Raw genomic sequence first — 22170 nt, 5'->3', positions numbered from 1 at the left:
TCTTTTCTCCCCCAGTGACATTACAGCCTCGATGTCTTTTGGGTCTATTCTCACCCCATTAACTGACACTAACCTCCCCACATACCTGACCTCTGGCTTGAACAACTCACATTTTGTGGGTCGCAGCTTGACTCCATGACGTTGCAGGGCTCTCAGGACACGACGCACTGCATCGACATGATCAGCAAAGGACTTGGAGTAGCAGAGGATGTCGTCAAGGTAAGGAATACAGCAGTCGTCACGCAAGGTGACAAGCATCTCCTCCATGCTGCGTTGGAAAGCAGCAGGGGCATTGCTGAGACCAAACGGTATTCTCACCCACTCATATAGACCCCAAGGCGCTATGAAGGCTGTCATGTGGCGTGATCCTTCAGCTATGTAGCCCTGATGATAGGCTTTGCCTTGGTCAAGAATGGTGAACCAGCTGTGGCCGCCCAGGGTGTCCAAGAGATCCTGAATGCGAGGCAGTGGGTGGCGATCTGGCACTGTTTTCTGGTTCAACTGCCTGTAATCAATACACAGTCTTAGAGATCCATCACGTTTCCTGACACAGACAAAAGGGACGGCGTGGCGCAGTGGAAGAGTGGCCGTGCGCGACCCGAGGGTCCCTGGTTCAATCCCCACCTAGTACCAACCTCGTCATGTCCGTTGTGTCCTGAGCAAGACACTTCACCCTTGCTCCTGATGGGTGCTGGTTAGCGCCTTGCATGGCAGCTCCCTCCATCAGTATGTGAATGTGTGTGTGAATGGGTAAATGTGGAAGTAGTGTCAAAGCGCTTTGAGTACCTTGAAGGTAGAAAAGCGCTATACAAGTACAACCCAAAAGGTGCTGCAAAGGGTGATTTTGACTTGACGATCCAGCCTTTTGCAAGCAGCTCTTGGATGTACTGTTTGACCTCTTGATAGAGTGGTTTGGGAATGGATGAATATGTTTTTTGGACGGGAATGTCATCTTTCAGACTGATGGTCATATGGAGGGTTGGGATGTCCCCAATGTCACCATCATTGCGAGCAAAAGCTCCCGATTCCTCCATCAACATTTGTTTCACCTCCTCTTGTTGATCATCTGTCAGATGACGACATCCACTGGTGGGTGCCACTGGTCTGCAGTGGGTGGGACCTGATTAGAATTGGGGGGAGGTGAGGAGTCAACAGTGTTAACATGAATACTCTTATGGTCACTGTATCCTGTACTCTTTTCGCTGGAGATAAGCAAGATCTTGTAGGGAGACCAACCTCTCTGAGGTTTGGCGTGGTGTGGGTTCAATATCACTATGGTGACATGGCTGGCTGCCACCTTGTGCTGGGGTTCTTTGAGTCATTAGGGGGTCATTTGCATCATGGTTGTTCAGGTGTGGGTCAGTTGTGGTTGTCAGGCCAGAAGATGTGGTGGGAGTCACACATTCCTGTAACTTCCTGCCTAGTTCTTCATACATGGCTTGTAGTTGCTTCATATCTGGTGTGGTTGTGTGGGTGTGTGTACTGGGGTTAGTGTGTGGATATGTAGTATCACCTGAGTGTGTGGGTGGTGCATTTGAACAAGATGGCTCATCATTTGAAACAAAAACAGGCAATTCAAAACAATCACGTTTTTTGATAACCTTCAATATTACATCATTCAATATCATCAAACGACCAATACCCTCATCATTAGAATTAAACAGATCATCAGATTGCATAAAGGAAAGGATATGGTCGATGCAGCTTTCTTCATCAGTTGAGCTCAGCTCGTCTGTGCCTGCATGATCAATTCCGATGGACATCGCAACCTCATAGACTTCGGTGCCTGAGAGATGGTATAGTTGCTTTTTGATGCTCCATAAGAGTTATTTTCGTCCTTCAGACATGGCCTTAGCTGCAGTGATGACACCTTGCTTCTGTCGTCGCTCTGCAGCCACTTCACCTCGCCTCTGTAGTCGCACTAAAACACTGTAGTTGCACTGCAGTCCCTGTAGTCGCACTGGAGTCCCTGTAGTCGCACTGCAATCCCTGTAGTCACACTGCAGTCTCTGTAGTCGCTTTGGCTCTATGGTCGCACGTCACCTCTGTACTGAAGTCGCACTGCAGTCACGCCACCTCTGCACTGTAGTTGTCCTGCAGTCGCGCCACCTCTTCTCTGTAGCCGCACTGTAGACACACCACCTCTGCTCTGTCGCCGCACCGCAGACACGCCACCTCACTTCAGTAACGTGCAGTCACTCTGGCCTTCGGGTTCATATATATCACTGGATCAGCAATCGTCAAACCATCAATGGCGTTGCCAATCCCGGACGAGCCCCCAAATATCTGTTGCAGGTCCTAGGTAGCCAGGACAAGCAGTCAGATAATATTGTCCTGTTATACAGGAGGAAAAAAGCACACAGAACGTTTCAGTTGGTCACAGACTGGTCGATCTCGTCAGAATTTATTAACAGAATTTACAAATCCACAATTCACTTAATTTCCCATATCTTTTGTCACTTTGTATTATCATGTCAATGTCTTTTACTTTATCTTCACCTCTATTTTCATCAAAACACTCAATAAACTATCATTAAACTGTTACTGTATCACTGGAGTTATAATTACCATAACAATACTGTATGCCTCTGCCATATATTTTCACATTTCTATATCATCACTCCAAAACATACAATATAGTGCCCAATTAGACATTATTTCACTGTCTTGTCTTTCTCAGGAATATTCACCTTTAACTTAATGCACAATTTAGCAACATTCATTTAAATACTTTACTTTTCTTCATATTCTTCTTCTTATATAGCAGCTTTAAGTTACTGTACTTGAAATGTTCATTGACCATTCCTGAGAGCTTAACTTATACAACCATGTCTAAACACAACAAAATAGCATGTAAAACCTATTTCAGAACACACACATTACACAAAAATACATTATAAAATCAATAAGAAAACGGGAGCTCTAATTTGGGAGTCTGAATTAGAATCAGAAGTTCCTATATAAACATTGCGCACTCACGTCGCCATTTTGTATTGATTAATACAGCTGTGCACCGGATTCATTCACAAATACAAACTACAACTCACAAACACTTTAGAGTTAGGCTCCACCATCAGAATGTGTACTTAAACTTAGAAAAAAACATGGATATTATTCAGTGAGTTGATTTACCAAAACTAACCTGTTATACAGGAGGAAAAAAGCACACAGAATGTTTCAGTTGGTCACAGACTGGTCGCTCTCGTCAGAATGACAAGACACTTCCGGTCTGTAAGTGATCGCATTCAATTGGGAAGAAACGCCCTGCTGCCCCCTACTGACCAATGTGAATATTGATAAATGTGGAATGACAGCTCCAAAAACGAATTCAAACCATAAAATAAAATAAATATATCAACACAAAAATGTGACACATTATGGGTGGGTCACACAAGTATGGGCTCCGCCGAACCCCTGAGGCCGACTCACCGAACCCCTAGGGTTCGATCGAACCCAGGTTAAGAGCCACTTCTTTAAAACAAGTGTAAAAAGAAGGTAATTGTGAATTTGCTAAATCGTAAACCTGGATTTGGCTACTCACAGCTCGCTCCTCCCCCTCCAAACCTAAGAATCCAAACCTTGGGTGAACTCAAGCAGGTGATTGTGATTGGTGGTTTTTTTTTTCCCCATGCATATTTTTTTAGTATGAAGGACGATAGTCACGCTCAAGAAAACACCACCCCCTAGTGCTTTGGCAAGTACCATATTTTCCGGACTATAAGGCACACTTAAAATCTTATTTTTTTCTCTCAAAACCCGCCTTACAACCCGGTGGGCCTAATAATTGTTGTTCTTTACTAGCTAAGACACTCAGAATGTACATGAAAATATGGAATGTGAGATTTATGAAATTAACTATGAACAATAAAACACTGAATATAGAGTATATATGAACATCCCGCCACTACTTCCAAGACCACCTGCGTGATTGACATATTTTATAATCGAGCAAGAGCAACAGATATGCAACAAACACGGCAAAACATAAACGTAATGGGTAAAAAAAACATCCGCATATTGGATATAATATCACTGTTCTGCAGAACTTTGTTGTAGAAATCTGCCTGTCTGACACCCGGGTATCAGGCTTGTTGCTGTGTAAACAAGCCACGCACACTCTGCCCCACTCTGTTCGCACCCGGTCTGCATGAAGCACAGCGTCCTATGGTTACCGTAGTAACTCGTATGTCACTCAAAAGTGCATATTCCAACCATTGGAATTATTTGTATAGTTTTGAAATATCCAGCAGGCCGCTTTGAAATGTTTATCATGTTGTATTATGCCCAGTTTACTGCCTTTTTTATGCTGTTTTGCAAGACCCATGTCACGTGACCTCAAACCTGGTTCTGAGACAGCCTGAAGTGAGTCTTGCTTTTTGAAGCAGCAAATTTTTCGACACTGAATTTTTCAGCACTGAAATTCCAAACAATGAATTTTTATACACAACATTTTTAAACACTGAATTTTTATACACCAAATTTTTAAACAATGGATTTTTAAACATCATTTTTTTTAAACTGAATTTTTATACACCAAATTTTTAAACAAATATTTTTTTTATACACTGAATTTTTAAAGTCTGAATTTTTATACACTGAATTTTTAAACAATTAATTTCTATACACTAAATTTTCAAAGACTGAATTTTTATACAACGCATTTTTGAACAATGAAATTTTAAAACACCAAATTTTTTATACTGAATTTTTAAACACTGATTTTGTTTATAGACAAAATTTTGAAAACACTGAATTTTCATACAATAAATGTTTAAACACTGAATTTTTATACACCGAATTTTTAAACAATTTGTATACACCAAATTTTTAAACACTGAAATTGTATAAACTGAAATGTTATACACTGAATTTTAAAATACTTAATTTTTAAAAACTGAATTTTTATACACAATTTTCAAACAATTAATTTTTTTATACACTGAATTTTTAAACAATGAATTTTTATACACTAAATTTTCAAACACTGAATTTTTATACACCAAATTTTTAAACAATGAATTCTAAAACACCAAATGTTTTATACTGAATTTTTAAACACTGATTTTTTATAGACTGAATTTTGAAAACACTGAATTTTCATACGCTCAATTTTTAAACAATTAATTTTTATACATTAAATTTTTAAACACTGAATTTTTTAACACCAAATTTTTATACGCTGAATTTTTAAACATTTAATTTTTAGACAATGAACTTTAAAACACTGAAAATTTAAGCACACACATGTTGCCAACATTTTTTTTTTTAAATAAATTGTCAGCGTAATTTTGTTTGTCACAAAATTCAAACACAAAAAAAGTCATAGTACTTTTAGTCAAGCACTATGTTTGTCTACCCTACCTACCTCTGATAAAAAGTGAGTCTAGTATTTGTTATCTTAAAGCCTTTATTGAACTTTTGACAGAAGTTCCTAAATTTCAGGCTGAGCTGATGAGCGAGTGCTGTTGTGATTAGCAAGAAAAGGTTACGTCTCAGTCGAGGACGCCTGGAGGGAAGTGGAGGAGCTCTGACTGCTCAGTTCATCACAGCAGAGCCAGCTGGTCAATTATAAATTGGCATGTGCGAGAAGACGAGAGTGAGGATGATTATGGACGCTTGTCACCAGCACTGCTCTCAATTTGACATGAGAGGCCAGCCAGGAAGGTGAGGAGAAAGAGTGTTCTTCCAGACTTAAGGGAGTGTCGGGAGTTGAAGTAATACGATCGGAGAGGATGTACTCCTTGTCTCAAAAGGGGAACATGTAGGAGTTTCACTTGATCACAGATGTGGAGTCTAGAATTTCTGGTTCAGTCAACATTACAGTCCGGGCTCTAAAAACAGCAGAAATCACTGAGGACTCAAATTGTAACAGAGTCAATTTGAGCTCATTTATAAGTCAAAGACCATGTGGACAAGTTGAAATGTAGTAACATTTCATGTTGACAGAAAACACCATCCTGTCGTTTGGAGGTTTTATAGCATTCACATTTTTCTACACCAAAGTTCACATACAAACCCCGTTTCCATATGAGTTGGGAAATTGTGTTAGATGTAAATATAAACGGAATACAATGATTTGCAAATCCTTTTCAACCCATATTCAATTGAATGCACGACAAAGACAAGATATTTGATGTTCAAACTCATAAACTTTATTTATTTTTGGCAAATAATAATTAACTTAGAATTTCATGGCTCCAACATGTGCCAAAGTAGTTGGGAAAGGGCATGTTCACCACTGTGTTACATGGCCTTCCCTTTTAACAACACTCAGTAAACGTTTGGGAACTGAGGAGACACATTTTTTAAGCTTCTCAGGTGGAATTCTTTCCCATTCTTGCTTGATGTACAGCTTAAGTTGTTCAACAGTCCGGGGGTCTCCGTTGTGGTATTTTAGGCTTCATAATGCGCCACACATTTCCAATGGGAGACAGGTCTGGACTACAGGCAGGCCAGTCTAGTACTCACACTCTTTTACTATGAAGCCACGTTGATGTAATACGTGGCTTGGCATTGTCTTGCTGAAATAAGCAGGGGCGTCCATGATAACGTTGCTTGGATGGCAACATATGTTGCTCCAAAACCTGTATGTACCATTCAGCATTAATGGCGCCTTCACAGATCTCCCGTCCAAAAGCAGAACCTAGTAACTCACTTCTAGCTGATTTTGATAAAACAAACGGTTTTTCTGTTGTATCTACGCAGTTATGTGGTAGTTGCTAGGTCCTGCCATGCGCGTAACAGCTTACTTACGGAACAAATTACAATATCACATACACTAATGTAAAGCACATCACCTAGTAACTCCAAAATTATTATCAGCTCAGTTTTGACCAAAATTGAGTTACTGGGTTTTGCCTTTGGACGGGAGAGATGTGTAAGTTACCCATGTCTTGGGCACTAATACACCCCCATACCATCACAGATGCTGGCTTTTCAACTTTACGTCGATAACAATCCGGATGGTTCTTTTCCTCTTTGATCCGGAGGACACGACGTCCACAGTTTCCAAAAACAATTTGAAATGTGGACTCGTCAGACCACGGAACACCTTCTTAGATGAGCTCAGGCCCAGCGAAGCCGACGGCGTTTCTGGGTGTTGTTGATAAACAGTTTTTGCCTTGCATAGGAGAGTTTTAACTTACACTTACAGATGTAGGGACTAACTGTAGTTACTGACAGTGGGTTTCTGAAGTGTTCCTGAGCCCATGTGGTGATATCCTTTACACACTGATGTCGCTTGTTGATGCAGTACAGCCTGAGGGATCGAAAGTCACGGGCTTAGCTGCTTACGTGCAGTGATTTCTCTAGATTCTCTGAACCCTTTGATGATATTACGGACCGTAGATGGTGAAATCCCTAAATTCCTTGCAATAGCTGGTTGAGAAAGGTTTTTCTTAAACTGTTCAACAATTTGCTGACGCATTTGCTGACAAAGTGGTGACCCTCGCCCCATCCTTGTTTGTGAATGACTGAGCATTTCATGGAATCTACTTTTATACCCAATCATGGCACCCACCTGTTCCCAATATGCCTGTTCACCTGTGGGATGTTCCAAATAAGTGTTTGATGAGCATTCCTCAACTTTATCAGTATTTATTGCCACCTTTCCCAACTTCTTTGTCACGTGTTGCTGGCATCAAATTCTAAAGTTAATGATTATTTGCAAAAAAAAAAAAAGTTTATGAGTTTGAACATCAAATATGTTGTCTTTGTAGCATATTCAACTGAATATGGGTTGAAAATGATTTGCAAATCATTGTATTCCGTTTATATTTACATCTAACACAATTTCCCAACTCATATGGAAACGGGGTTTGTATTTATAACTCTTCTGCTGCTGAGATAGGCTCCAGCACCCCGCGCAACCCGGAAAGGGACAAGCTGTAGAAAATGGATGGACGGAATATTTTTCGTCCGCCTCTGAGTCCCAAACTGTTCATCCGGTTGATCCCGTTCAAGCAAGCATCAAAGCGCTTTCAGGACATGTGGGCTCTTCAACAAATGTTCCCCAATATTCCCGCATTGACAGTGAATCATCATTTTCATGTTGTTTGGACCTTTTTTTTCTTAAGACTACTCCTCTCACATTGTTCAACTAATTTTAACCATTCCACCATTAAAATATTTGTCTTGTTTAGGACAATAAAAATATTTTTAACCCAAAGAATTCCCAGTTTTTACAATGCTCATGATTTTCCAAAATATTGGAATTGATACTTGGCCCACCATTCTCACTTACGGTTGTCTTTTTTTTCCTCCCTGAAAACAACCTTGAATGCAACTAAATGTTCAACACTATCAAAAAATATATTTGTTGTAGTAAAAAACATTTATTTAGTCTGAAATTGGCAAAAAAAACAATACCTTTGCAGAAATGCATTCTGGGCAGTGATGTAATTTTACCTATTGCATTAAGATTGGCAGCCATCTTTGTGTTTCAATAAATAGTGCCACAAAGGGCTCATTTGCAGTATGAAAACGATAATTTAACTGAGCATAACTTTTATTCATTTGTGTAATATACTCTACGTGAAGGTTCACATTGAAGAAATGTTGTAATGTGATGTTATAGCATGTCATATTGGCTGACTTATGGATTCCAGCACAAAACGGTGTGATTTAGACCAGTGGTCCCCAACCACCGGGCCGTGGCCCGGTTCCGGTCCGTGGATCAATTGGTACCGGGCCGGACACAAGAAATAAAAAAAAATATATATATATTTTTTTTTAAATTAAATCAACATAAAAAAAACCAAAAAACTCCCTCCCCCATTTACACTCATTCGCACAAAAGGGTTGTTTCTTTCTGTTATTACTATTTCTGGTTCCTACATTATATATCAATATATATCAATACAGTCTGCAGGTATACAGTCCGTAAGCACACATGATTGTATTTTTTTATGACAAAAAAACTAATATATATACCATTACCGCCCCGGTCCGTGGGACAAATTTTCAAGCGTTGACCGATCCGCAGCTCCAAAAAGGTTGGGGATCACTCTTTATCGCCCTTATCAATGGAAGTAATGGTTTCAACTAGTTTTTTTCTCAAAATGTTGGCTTGTTTGCAAGTAAATGTTTCATACAATCAGCTAACATATTTTATTGTAAAAAATTTGTGAATTTCTCATGAAAAATTGCTGAAAACATTGTACTGTTGCAGCAAAGAATTCTGGGTAATTAAATGTAATTTTCAACGGCTGAACATCCAACTTTAGACATCAACTTGACAGTTTTGGTGTTTTAAAAGGATAACACACGTGCCTTTTACCCTAGTGATGTAGATTCGAATCCCAGAAGGCACCAGAAGGTCATATAGTTTAATTTCAACTATCACATCATACATTTATGATTTCTATATTCATAGTACGTTTCAGTAAAGTTTCCGATCATCAACAATCAAACAATATCAACAGTTAAACCCTTTGTACTATCAAAGTACTTCTATATTCCAACCATTTGACAGTCAAACTGTTTCTATCCTTCCTTCTATATTCCACTAGTATTTCAACTGATATTCTTCGATAGTCAAACATCCATCCATCCATTTTCTACCGCTTGTCCCGTTCGGGGTCGCGGGGGGTGCTGGAGCCTATCTCAGCTGCATTCGGGCGTAAGGCGGGGTACACCCTGGACAAGTCACAGGGCCAACACAGAAAAACAGACAACATTCACACTCACATTCACACACTCGGGTTAATTTAGTGTTGCCAATCAACATATCCCCAGGTGCATGTCTTTGGAGGTGGGAGGAAGCCGGAGTACCCGGAGGGAACCCACACAGTCACGGGGAGAACATGCAAACTCCACACAGAAAAATCCCAAGCGCAGGATGTTATTACAATACTCTACATTCCTTCCGCATTTCAGTTCAGCTCCAGCTTTGGGCATTCACACACAATTCCTATTGGAATTGTATTTTCTACTTTTAGTTTGTGTTGTTGTTATGTGCTCATTTTAAATGAACGTGTGCTGAAAGTTGAGATTGCCTAAAATAATCCCCAAAAATCTACAATGGCCACAAAGGGTCACAACAAATGCCATAACACACTGACATGAAGCAAACAAACAACAACTTTCAGCCACAACAAATACAAACACCACAACACAATGACATAAATTCAAAACAGGACGACAACAAAGACCCAACACGACGACATGAAGCCACAACACAACAACATAAGATACAACACAACTTTCGGTTAAAATACGACAACATAAAGACATAAGACGATTGCAAAAGCTACACCATCCATCCATCCATCCATCCATCCATCCATCCATCCATCCATCTTCTTCCGCTTATCCGAGGTCGGGTCGCGGGGGCAGTAGCCTAAGCAGGGAAGCCCAGACTTCCCTCTCCCCAGCCACTTCGTCCAGCTCTTCCTGAGGGATCCCGAGGCGTTCCCAGGCCAGCCGGGAGACATAGACTTCCCAACGTGTCCTGGGTCTTCCCCGTGGCCTCTTACCCTAAACACCTCCCTAGGGAGGCGTTCGGGTGGCATCCTGACCAGATGCCCGAACCACCTCATCTGGCTCCTCTCGATGTGGAGGAGTAGCGGCTTTACTTTGAGCTCCACCCGGATGACAGAGCTTCTCACCCTATCTCTCAGGGAGAGCCCCGCCACCCGGCGGAGGAAACTCATTTCGGCCGCTTGTACCCGTGATCTTGTCCTTTCGGTCATGACCCAAAGGTCATGACCATAGGTGAGGATGGGAACGTAGATCGACCGGTAAATCGAGAGCTTTGCCTTCCGGCTCAGCTCCGTCTTCACCACAATGGATCGATACAGCGTCTGCATTACTGCAGACGCCGCACCGATCCGCCTGTCGACCTCACGATCCACTCTTCCCTCACTCGTGAACAAGACTCCTAGATACTTGAACTCCTCCAATTGGGGCAGGGTCTCCTCCCCAACCTGGAGATGGCACTCCACCCTTTTCCGGACGAGAACCATGGACTTGGACTTGGATGTGCTGATTGTCATACCAGTCGCTTCACAATCGGCTGCGAACTGATCCAGTGAGAGCTGAAGATCCTGGCCAGATGAAGCTATCAGGACCACATCATCTGCAAAAAGCAGAGACCTAATCCTGCAGCCATCAAACCGGATCACCTCAACACCCTGACTGCCCCTAGAAATTCTGTCCATAAAAGTTATGAACAGAATCGGTGACAAAGGGCAGCCTTGGCGGAGTCCAACCCTCACTGGAAACGTGTCCGACTTACTGCCGGCAATGCGGACCAAGCTCTGACACTGATCGTACAGGGAGCGAACCGTCACAATCAGACAGTCCGATACCCCATACTCTCTGAGCACTCTCCACAGGACTTCCCGAGGGACACGGTCGAATGCCTTCTCCAAGTTCACAAAGCACATGTAGACTGGTTGGGCAAACTCCCATGCACCCTCAAGGACCCTGCCAAGAGTATAGAGCTGGTCCACCGTTCCACGACCAGGACGAAAACCGCACTGTTCCTCCTGAATCCGAGGTTCGACTATCCGGCGTAGCCTCCTCTTCAGTACACCTGAATAGACCTTACCGGGAAGGCTGAGGAGTGTGATCTCACAATAGTTGGAACACACCCTCCGGTGCCCCTTCTTAAAGAGAGGAACCACCACCCCGGTGCCAAACGGCAGCTCAGAGTACCCACCTTTTTTGGATTCACTCGAGGGAGTACTGGAGAGTGCTCCCCCGGGTGATTCCCTCGTTCTACTGGGGGACTTCAACGCTCATGTTGGCAGCGACAGTGAAACCTGAAGAGGTGTGATTGGGAAGAATGGCCGCCCGGATCTGAACCCGAGTGGTGTTTTGTTATTGGACTTTTGTCTCGTCACAGATTGTCGATAACAAACACCATGTTCAAACATAAGGGTGTCCATATGTGCACTTGGCACCAGGACACCATAGGCCGCAGTTCCATGATCGACTTTGTAGTTGTGTCATCGGATTTGCGGTCTCATGTTTTGGACACTCGGGTAAAGAGAGGGGCGGAGCTTTCTACCGATCACCACCTGGTGGTGAGTTGGCTGCGATGGTGGGGGAGGATGCCGGACAGACCTGGCAGGCCCAAACGCATCGTGAGGGTTTGCTGGGAACGCCTGGCAGAGTCTCCTGTCAGAGAGAGTTTTAATTCCCACCTCCGGAAGAACTTTGAACATGTCACGAGGGAGGCGCTGGACATTGAGTCGGAGTGGACGATGTTCCGTACCTCTGTTGTCGAGGCGGCCGATTGGAGCTGTGGCCGCAAGGTAGTTGGTGCCTGTCGTGGTGGTAATCCTAGAACCCGCCGGTGTCGGCGGTAAGGGATGCCGTCAAGCTGAAGAAACAGTCCTATCGGGCTCTTTTGGCTCATAGGACTCCGGAGACAGCAGACAGGTACCGACAGGCCAAACGGTGTGCGGCTTCAGAGGCAAAAACTCGGACATGGGAGGAGTTCGGGGAGGCCATGGAAAAAGACTTCCGGACGGTTTCGAAGCAATTCTGGACCACCATCTGCCGCCTCAGGAAGGGGAAGCAGTGCAGTGTCAACACCGTGTATGGTGGGGATGGTGCTCTGCTGACCTCGACTGCGGATGTTGTGGATCGGTGGAGAGAATACTTCGAAGACCTTCTCAATCCTACCAGCACATCTTCCTATGAGGAAGCAGGGTCTGGGGAATCTGTGGTGGGCTCTCCTATTTCTGGAGCTGAGGTTGCCAAGGTAGTTAAAAAGCTCCTCAGTGGCAAGGCCCCGGGGGTGGATGAGATCCGCCCGGAGTTCCTTAAGGCTCTGGATGTTGTGGGGCTGTCTTGGTTGACAAGACTCTGCAACATCGCGTGGACATCGGGGGCGGTACCTCTGGATTGGCAGACCGGGGTGGTGGTTCCTCTCTTTAAGAAGGGGAACCGGAGGGTGTGTTCCAACTATTGTGAGATCACACTCCTCAGCCTTCCCGGTAAGGTCTATTCAGGTGTACTGGAGAGGAGGCTACACCAGATAGTCGAACCTCGGATTCAGGAGGAACAGTGTGGTTTCGTCCTGGTTGTGGAACTGTGGACCAGCTCTATACTCTCGGCAGGGTCCTTGAGGGTGCATGGGAGTTTGCCCAACCAGTCTACATGTGCTTTGTGGACTTGGAGAAGGCATTCGACCGTGAAGTCCTGTGGGGAGTGCTCAGAGAGTATGGGGTAACGGACTGTCTTATTGTGGCAGTTCGCTCCCTGTATAATCAGTGTCAGAGCTTGGTCCGCATTGCCGGCAGTAAGTCAGACCTGTTTCCAGTGAGGGCTGCCCTTTTGTCATCGATTCTGTTCATAACCTTTATGGACAGAATTTCTAGACGCAGTCAGGGCGTTGAGGGTGTCTGGTTTGGTGGCTGCAGGATTAGGTCTCTGCTATTTGCAGATGATGTGGTCCTGATGGTTTCCTCTGGCCAAGATCTTCAGCTCTCACTGGATCGGTTCGCAGCCGAGTGTGAAGCGACTGGGATGGGAATCAGCACCTCCAAGTCCAAATCCATGGTTCTCTCCCGGAAAAGGGTGGAGTGCCATCTCCGGGTTGGGGAGGAGACCCTGCCCCAAGTGGAGGAGTTCAAGTACCTCGGAGTCTTGTTCACGAGTGGGAGAAGAGTGAATCGTGAGATCGACAGGCGGTTCGGTGCGGCGTCTTCAGTAATGCAGACGCTGTATCGATACGTTGTGGTGAAGAAGGAGCTGAGCCGGAAGGCAAAGCTCTCGATTTACCGGTCGATCTACGTTCCCATCCTCATCTATGGTCATGACCTTTGGGTCATGACCATAGATGAGGGGTGGAAGCGGCCGAAATGAGTTTCCTCCGCCGGGTGGCGGGGCTCTCCCTTAGAGATAGGGTGAGAAGCTCTGTCATCCGGGGGGAGCTCAAAGTAAAGCCGCTGCTCCTCCACATCGAGAGGAGTCAGATGAGGTGGTTCGGGCATCTGGTCAGGATGCCACCCGAGCGCCTCCCTAGGAAGTATTTTCAGGCACGTCCGAAAGGTAGGAGGCCACGGGGAAGACCCAGGACACGCTGGGAAGACTATCTCACCGGTTGGCCTGGGAACGCCTCGGGATCCCCCGGGAGGAGCTGGACGAAGTGGCTGGTGAGAGGGAAGTCTGGGCTTCCCTGTTTAAGCTGCTGCCCCCGCGACCCGACCTCGGATAAGCGGAAGAAGATGGATGGATGGATGGAGTTTAAGAAAAACCTTTCTCAACCAGCTATTGCAAGGAATTTAGGGATTTCACCATCTACGGTCCGTAATATCATCAAAGGGTTCAGAGAATCTGGAGAAATCACTGCCCGTAAGCAGCTAAACCCGTGACCTTCGATCCCTCAGGCTGTACTGCATCAACAAGCGACATCAGTGTTTAAAGGATATCATCACATGGGCTCAGAAACACTTCAGAAACCCACTGTCAGTAACTACAGTTGGTCGCTACATCTGTAAGTGCAAGTTAAAACTCTCCTATGCAAGGCGAAATCCATTCATCAACAACACCCAGAAACGCCGTCGGCTTCGCTGGGCCTGAGCTCATCTAAGATGGACTGATACAAAGTGGAAAAGGGTTCTGTGGTCTGACGAGTCCACATTTCAAATTGTTTTTGGAAACTGTGGACGTCGTGTCCTCCGGACCAAAGAGGCGAAAAGTTGAAAAGCCAGCATCTGTGATGGTATGGGGTGTATTAGTGCCCAAGACATGGGTAACTTACACATCTGTGAAGGCACCATTAATGCTGAAAGGTAAATACAGGTTTTGGAGCAACATAAGATGCCATCCAACAATGTTACCATGGACGCCCCTGCTTATTTCAGCAAGACAATGCCAAGCCACGTGTTACATCAACGTGGCTTTATAGTAAAAGAGTGCGGGTACTAGACTGGCCTGCCTGTAGTCCAGACCAGTCTCCCATTGAAAATGTGTGGCGCATTATGAAGCCTAAAATACCACAACGGAGACCCCCGGACTGTTGAACAACTTAAGCTGTACATCAAGCAAGAATGGGAAAGAATTCCACCTGAGAAGCTTAAAAAATGTGTCTCCTCAGTTCCCAAACGTTTACTGAGTGTTGTTAAAAGAAAAGGCCATGTAACACAGTGGTCATTATGCCCTTTCCCAACTACTTTGGCACGTGTTGCAGCCATGAAATTCTAAGTTAATTATTATTTGCAAAAAAAAAATAAAGTTTATGAGTTTGAACATCAAATATCTTGTCTTTGTAGTGCATTCAATTGAATATGGGTTGAAAAGGATTTGCAAATCATTGTATTCCGTTTATATTTACATCTAACACAATTTCCTAACTCATATGAAAACAGGGTTTGTACAGCTAACATAATAGTGAGAGTCCAGTCCATAGTGGGGCCAGTAGGAGACCATCTCGAGCAGAGACGGGTCAGCAGCCCAGAGATGCCCCCAACCGATGCACAGGCGAGCGGTCCGACTCTGGACAGCCAGCACTTCATCTAAGGCCACCGGATCTGTGTCCCCCCCTCCACAAGGGAGAGGGGGGCAGAGGAGAAAAGAAAAGAAACGGCAGATCAACTGGTCTAAAAAGGGGGTCTATTTAAAAGCTAGAGTATACAAATGAGTTTTAAGATGGGACTTAAATGCTTCTACTGAGGTAGCATCTCTAACTGTTACCGGGAGGGCATTCCATAGTACTGGAGCCCGAATAGAAAACGCTCTATAGCCCGCAGACTTTTTTTGGGCTCTGGGAATCACTAATAAGCCGGAGTTCTTTGAACGCAGATTTCTTGCCGGGACATATGGTACAATACAATCGGCAAGATAGGACGGAGCTAGACCGTGTAGTATTTTATACGTAAGTAGTAAAACCTTAAAGTCACATCTTAAGTGCACAGGAAGCCAGTGCAGGTGAGCCAGTATAGGCGTAATATGATCAAACTTTCTTGTTTTTGTCAAAAGTCTAGCAGCCGCATTTTGTACCAACTGTAATCTTTTAATGCTAGTTGGATATCTTTCCAACTTGTTAGTTAAGATATTATGATTAATTGTATCAAATGCCTTAGTTAGATCCATAAATACTACTGCTGCTGCACACTGTTTATCATATTTTTCTTTGGTAATTTCCTAAGTTATTTTGATTAATACCATCGATGATGACGTGTCAGCTCTGTATCCATATTGGTTCCCTTTGAATGTTCCCATTTTGTTTATGAATTTGTTTAATTGGTTGTTGAATAATTTTTCACTGGTTTTAGAAAATTAGGCATTAGAAGTAAAGAAACCGTTCTGTAGTTTAAAAATGTGTGTTTTTCTCCAGTCTTATAAATCGATACAACTTTGGCTCCTTTCCTTTTGTTTGGGAATGTGCGTGTTTGAAATGATAGATTGCAGACATAGGTTGAAGATTTTTTAAATGTCTTCAATAGCCATAATAAAAGGCCATATCACAACAACATTAAGTGACAGCAAAAGTGACGGACAGAACGCAAGTGACAGAGGACCAACTGACTGAGGCGGAAAGTTTTATTGAACGAAGTTGGAAAGTGAAAATAAAGTGTTGTGATTGTCACTTCCGTTGTCGCTGTAAGTTGTTGTGTTGTGCCTTTTGCTACTGTTGTGACCTTTCTCGTCCACTGCAAAAAAAAATATGTCAACAGAGCAAACGCATTTTGACAAGTCAACAATGTGATTTTACTTCTTTCGAGCGGTCTGCAAGTTGAATTCCCCTGCTCTCTGATCTCAGGTCTTCTGTGGTCTTGGTTGTTGCCAAACAGGTGTAATCCGCCAGGCGAAGCTGAATTGCATCCTAGGTGGGCATGACAGACCCTCTGTCACCACACAAGACACCGACCACAGTCATGGTGTCAAAGATGACAAGAACACACAAAACTCGGCATAGAAAGACATAACAAAACAACTTAGCACATTAAACACACAAATGAGCCTCTGAACTAAACCAGTTGCCTCATTACAGTTTATTCCAATTGCTTACACACTCAATTTGAAATGTTCACACAGTTAACGAAATGTTCCACACCGTGAGCAAAACCACTGTGCAGATTTGCCTAACATTAGGCATAGACTCTGCTTCACAGTTTTTGCGAAATATTCCACACCATGCTTTACACACACCTTCCCATCTTGCACATGTGATGTGGATGAGATACCATGGCCTGATCCAGCTGGACGGACAGGTGATGATTACAATCAGTAACTGAGGCTTTTGAGTATGTTCTTTCATAGAGTTGCTGTTGCCTAAGTCTGCACATGTAGCCTATAATCTATGCCAAGGGTGTCAAACGAACGAGATTTCTCTATAGAATCTCCTCTCTGGTCAACAAAAGCACCATGAGGGTTCTGGCGGGAACTCTCGTTCAACCCTTTTCTGATTACGCATGCACCACCTGGTACCCTAGCACCTCCAAAACCCTCAAATCTAGACTCCAAACATCCCAGAACAAGCTAGTCAGATTACTTCTAGACCTCCACCCCAGATCCCACCTCACTCCAACCCACTTCTCCAAAGTGGGCTGGCTCAGGGTGGAGGACAGAGTAAAACAACTTGCACTGAGCCTAGTCTATAAAATCCGCTACACCTCCCTGATACCGAAGTACATGTCAAACTACTTCCTTAACGTAAATGACCGCCATAACCACAACACCAGGGAGAGCTCCACTAACCACGTTAAACCCAGATTCCGATCTAACAAAGGTCTTAACTCATTCGCTTTCTATGCCACATCAATGTGGAATGCCCTTCCAACAGGTATAAAAGAAAGGGCATCTCTATCCTCCTTCAAAACTGCACTAAAAGAACACCTCCAGGCAACTTCAACCCTAAACTAACACCCTCCCCGGATTGTTGTTAATAATCAAATGTAAACAATCAAATGCAGATATTTGTCATGACTTGGACTGTGGAGTTTTTGTTTTCCCAAGATGCAAAAGGATTTGGATCGGACATGGTTTGAAGGTAAAAACATTTTTAATAATAACACTCAAAAGAACAAAAGGCGCGCTCAAGGCGGATGTACAAACTTGACTAATGAAAACAAAAGACTTGCACGGGGGCAAAAAACTATGAACAAAAAAACACTAACTGTGGCAATAATAAACAAACTTACTTGGCATGGACATGAAGTGCGCAGACGTGGACAGAGTGTGACAGGGGGCATAAATGCGAGGATAGCAGGGTGAGAAAGGCTATGACTCCAGGACGAACAACAGAAAATGAAAAGCTTAAATAACACAGACATGATTAACAACAGGTGCATGACTCAAAACAGGTGCGTGACATGACAGGTGAAACTAATGGGTAACTATGGTGACAAGACAAGGGAGTGAAAAAGCCAGAAACTAAACAAAACATGACTAAGACAAAACATGATTACACAGACATGACAGAACTCCCCCCTTACGGACAGATCCCAGATGTCCAAGAAAAAACTTAAGATTCATGGGAGGGCGGGAGGGGGACATGGCGGTGGGTCGCCAGCCCAAGTGGCCCCGAATCCATCGAGGCATAGTCATGTGGCGGCGGCGAGTGGAACGCCGCTGCAGCAGGCGAGGTGGGCGACCCGGGACAGGCCACATCCGTGGCCGACTGGGAGGTGGGCGCACTTGGCGTGGCGGGCGACCAGGTAGCGGCCATATCCGTGGCCGACGAGGAGACAGGCGCGTCGTCATCTTTGCAGGCGTGGAAGCTCGGCGTGGCACGTCAGGCGGCGAAGCTCGGCGTGGCACGTCAGGCGGCGAAGCTCGGCGTGGGTCTTGGCATGGCGGGTCTTGGTCTTGGCATGGCGGGTCTTGGTCTTGGCATGGCGGGTCTTGGTCTTGGTCTTGGCATGGCGGGTCTTGGTCTTGGCATGGCGGGTCTTGGTCTTGGTCTTGGCATGGCGGGTCTTGGTCTTGGCATGGCGGGTCTTGGTCTTGGCATGGCGGGTCTTGGTCTTGGCATGGCGGGTCTTGGTCTTGGCATGGCGGGTCTTGGTCTTGGCATGGCGGGTCTTGGTGTCGTGAAGCTGCGACTGGCGGCATTTGACGTCATGGAGCTGCGACTGGCGGCACTTGGCGTCGTGGAGCTGCGACTGGCGGCACTTGGCGTCGTGGAGCTGGTACCGGAGCTTGGCGTCGAGGGTCTTGGTCTTGGGCTTGGCGTGGAGGGTCTTGGTCTTGGGCTTGGCGTGGAGGGTCTTGGTCTTGGACTTGGCGTGGAGGGTCTTGGTCTTGGACTTGGCGTGGAGGGTCTTGGTCTTGGACTTGGCGTGGAGGGTCTTGGTCTTGGATTTGGCGTGGAGGGTCTTGGTCTTGGCTAGGCAGTGCTTGGCGGCGTGGAGCTGGTACCGGAGCTTGGCATGATGCGGCTAGGCGTGGTGCGGGTACTGGAGTCTGTCGTGGAACTTGGCGTGGTGGAGCTGGTGCTAGCCTTGGCGCTAGCCGTGGTGCAGCTACTGGTGCTAGCCGTGAAGCAGCGACAGGTGCTAGCCGTGGCTCTGGTGCTAGCCTTGGCGCTAGCCGTGGTGCAGCTACTAGTGCTAGCCGTGGAGCAATGACAGGTGCTAGCCGTGGCTCTGGTGCTAGCCTTGGCGCTAGCCGTGGTGCAGCTACTGGTGCTAGCCTTGGTGCAGGTGGAGGTGGTCTAGCTGGGGGTTGCGGCTTGGCATGGTAAAAGACTGGTGAGGGCGGTCGTGCTGGAGGCTGTGGCTTGACGGGTCGGAAGACTGGTGAGGGCGGTCGTGCTGGAGGCTGTGGCTTGACAGGTCGGAAGACTGGTGGTGGCGGCCGTGCTGGAGGCTGTGGCTTGGCATGGTGATGCCGAGCCACCCCACCAACACAGCTCCCGACCCCAGCCCCCCCCTCAAGGGGCGGATACCAGACGCGCTCCCTGCGGTCTGGAACTCTCTGTAGGGGTGGGCGGAGGAGGGCAGAAACTTCCCCATTAAATTGTCCAAATTGTCTTTTTTGTACCTGTGTTTTTGTGGGTGAAAAAATTTTTTTGTGTGACTTGGGCGTGACTTGAGTCCTGGGGGGCGGGGCATGACATTTGGGTGGCTTGTCTTGACAGGATCTAATGTTCAAAATCATATTTTGGTAGTGTTGAATCATGGTCATGGGATTGGAGTCTTTTGCTGGAGGTGAGTGATCAAAAGAAAAAGAGTTGAAAAAAAAATCCTGGTCTGTGACGTCATTTTGGAGCTGCGGAGCTGGCAGCAGCCTGCTTCCGCCCGGAGTGGGAGGAGCCTGCGGGAGCGCTGCGTGCGGTCTGCTCGCCTTCCCTGACGTCCTCGGTCTGGAGCGCCGTTTCCGGGATTGCGGTGACGCAGCCTCGTCCTCGGACCAAATGGAGCTAATAGGAATAAGCTTCCCATTTGGCCCCCACGTCAGGTCTCGCTCCGCCATGGCTCCTAACGACTCCCAACTTCCTTCTTCGACCAAATTCTTTGCGGGAAAGCGATTAGCTGGAGTCATAATGTCATGACTTGGACTGTGGAGTTTTTGTTTTCCCAAGATGCAAAAGGATTTGGATCGGACATGGCTTGAAGGTAAATACATTTTAATAATAACACTCAAAAGAACAAAAGGCGCGCTCAAGGCGGATGTACAAACTTGACTAATGAAAACAAAAGACTTGCACGGGGGCAAAAAACTATGAACAAAAAAACACTAACTGTGGCAATAATAAACAAACTTACTTGGCATGGACATGAAGTGCGCAGACGTGGACAGAGTGTGACAGGGGGCATAAATGCGAGGATAGCAGGGTGAGAAAGGCTATGACTCCAGGACGAACAACAGAAAATGAAAAGCTTAAATAACACAGACATGATTAACAACAGGTGCGTGACTCAAAACAGGTGCGTGACATGACAGGTGAAACTAATGGGTAACTATGGTGACAAGACAAGGGAGTGAAAAAGCCAGAAACTAAACAAAACATGACTAAGACAAAACATGATTACACAGACATGACAATATTTTTCTAATGCCTTCTGATCTCTCTCTCTCTCTCTCTCTCTATGTCCACTACTTGCTGTACATATCCTACTAAGTCAGACCTACACTGTTTCAATATGCATTTCTCTGTTCTCAATTGTTGATGACTGATGATAACAACCAAACCTACCCCCCGCCCCCTCCACACCCCGAATTGTAAATAATGTAAATAATTCAATGTATACACCCTGATGATTATCTGCATAAATACCATCCTGTAATTTGATTTTGATACCATTTTTTTTATCTTGATAGATTGAAAATTGACACCGATGAGTTGACTGATGAACATTATCACATAATTTATTCAGAAAATATAAACAACATTATTAACCGCAACAAGTAAGTGTAAAAAAACAACAACAATATTAGGATTTGTACATTTGTGCTGTTCTATTTTTAAACAAAGAACACAATCTGAAGTTGTCTTTATTTTTAAGTTATCATGCCGTGATTTTTACCAGTCCGGCCCACTTGGGAGTACATTTTTCTCCATGTGGCCCCCGATTAAAATGAGTTTGACACCCCTGCTCTATGTTGTCATTTTTATTTATCTCCAGATTTTTTTTTTTCAAACCTTTTTATTTGTCTCATATTTTAATTTGTCAATGTTGACTACTATATGTTACTTTACCTGACTGTGGTAAACAAAACAAAAAAATTTCAGATGGCAGCATCATTGTTGAGCAGTTTTTGAAAAGGTTACAGGATATTTTTGCTTTCTCTTTAGGTCCTTACGTATAGACCCACTTCAAAGTAAACAATGACGATTGCTATGGATTTGCCAATATATTTTGTCAAGTTACAGTAATCATTCATCACACATGCTAAAAAGGTCAAGCAAAATGCCCCAAACGTGATTTCTTATAGTAAAATAGGGTTTTTTACAAATGTGTTTTGTATTTATCACTGTTCTGGGTAACTCACTCTGCGTGAGTGAGATGACTATAAAAATGCATTTTTACAAATGTGTGCTTTATTTTGATGAGTGGGTTTATGTTTTGACGGAAGTGTGTCATTTTGCAAATAATCTAGGAATTAAGGAAATTGAGTGTGGTGTATATCTGGGGTGTCAAACATACGGAACAGTTTTTTTTTTATCAGTGACTTGCGGTGAGGTTCATGGCTGGTGAGGCACTGACTTCATCCCAGTCAGATTTACAAACATATGAACCCTAAAGAGTATCTTATACACCATTTGAT

This window comes from Nerophis lumbriciformis, linkage group LG32 (assembly GCF_033978685.3).
Source record: "Nerophis lumbriciformis linkage group LG32, RoL_Nlum_v2.1, whole genome shotgun sequence".
NCBI classification, from domain to species: Eukaryota; Metazoa; Chordata; class Actinopteri; order Syngnathiformes; family Syngnathidae; genus Nerophis; species Nerophis lumbriciformis.
This window is presented reverse-complemented; position numbering follows the sequence as displayed.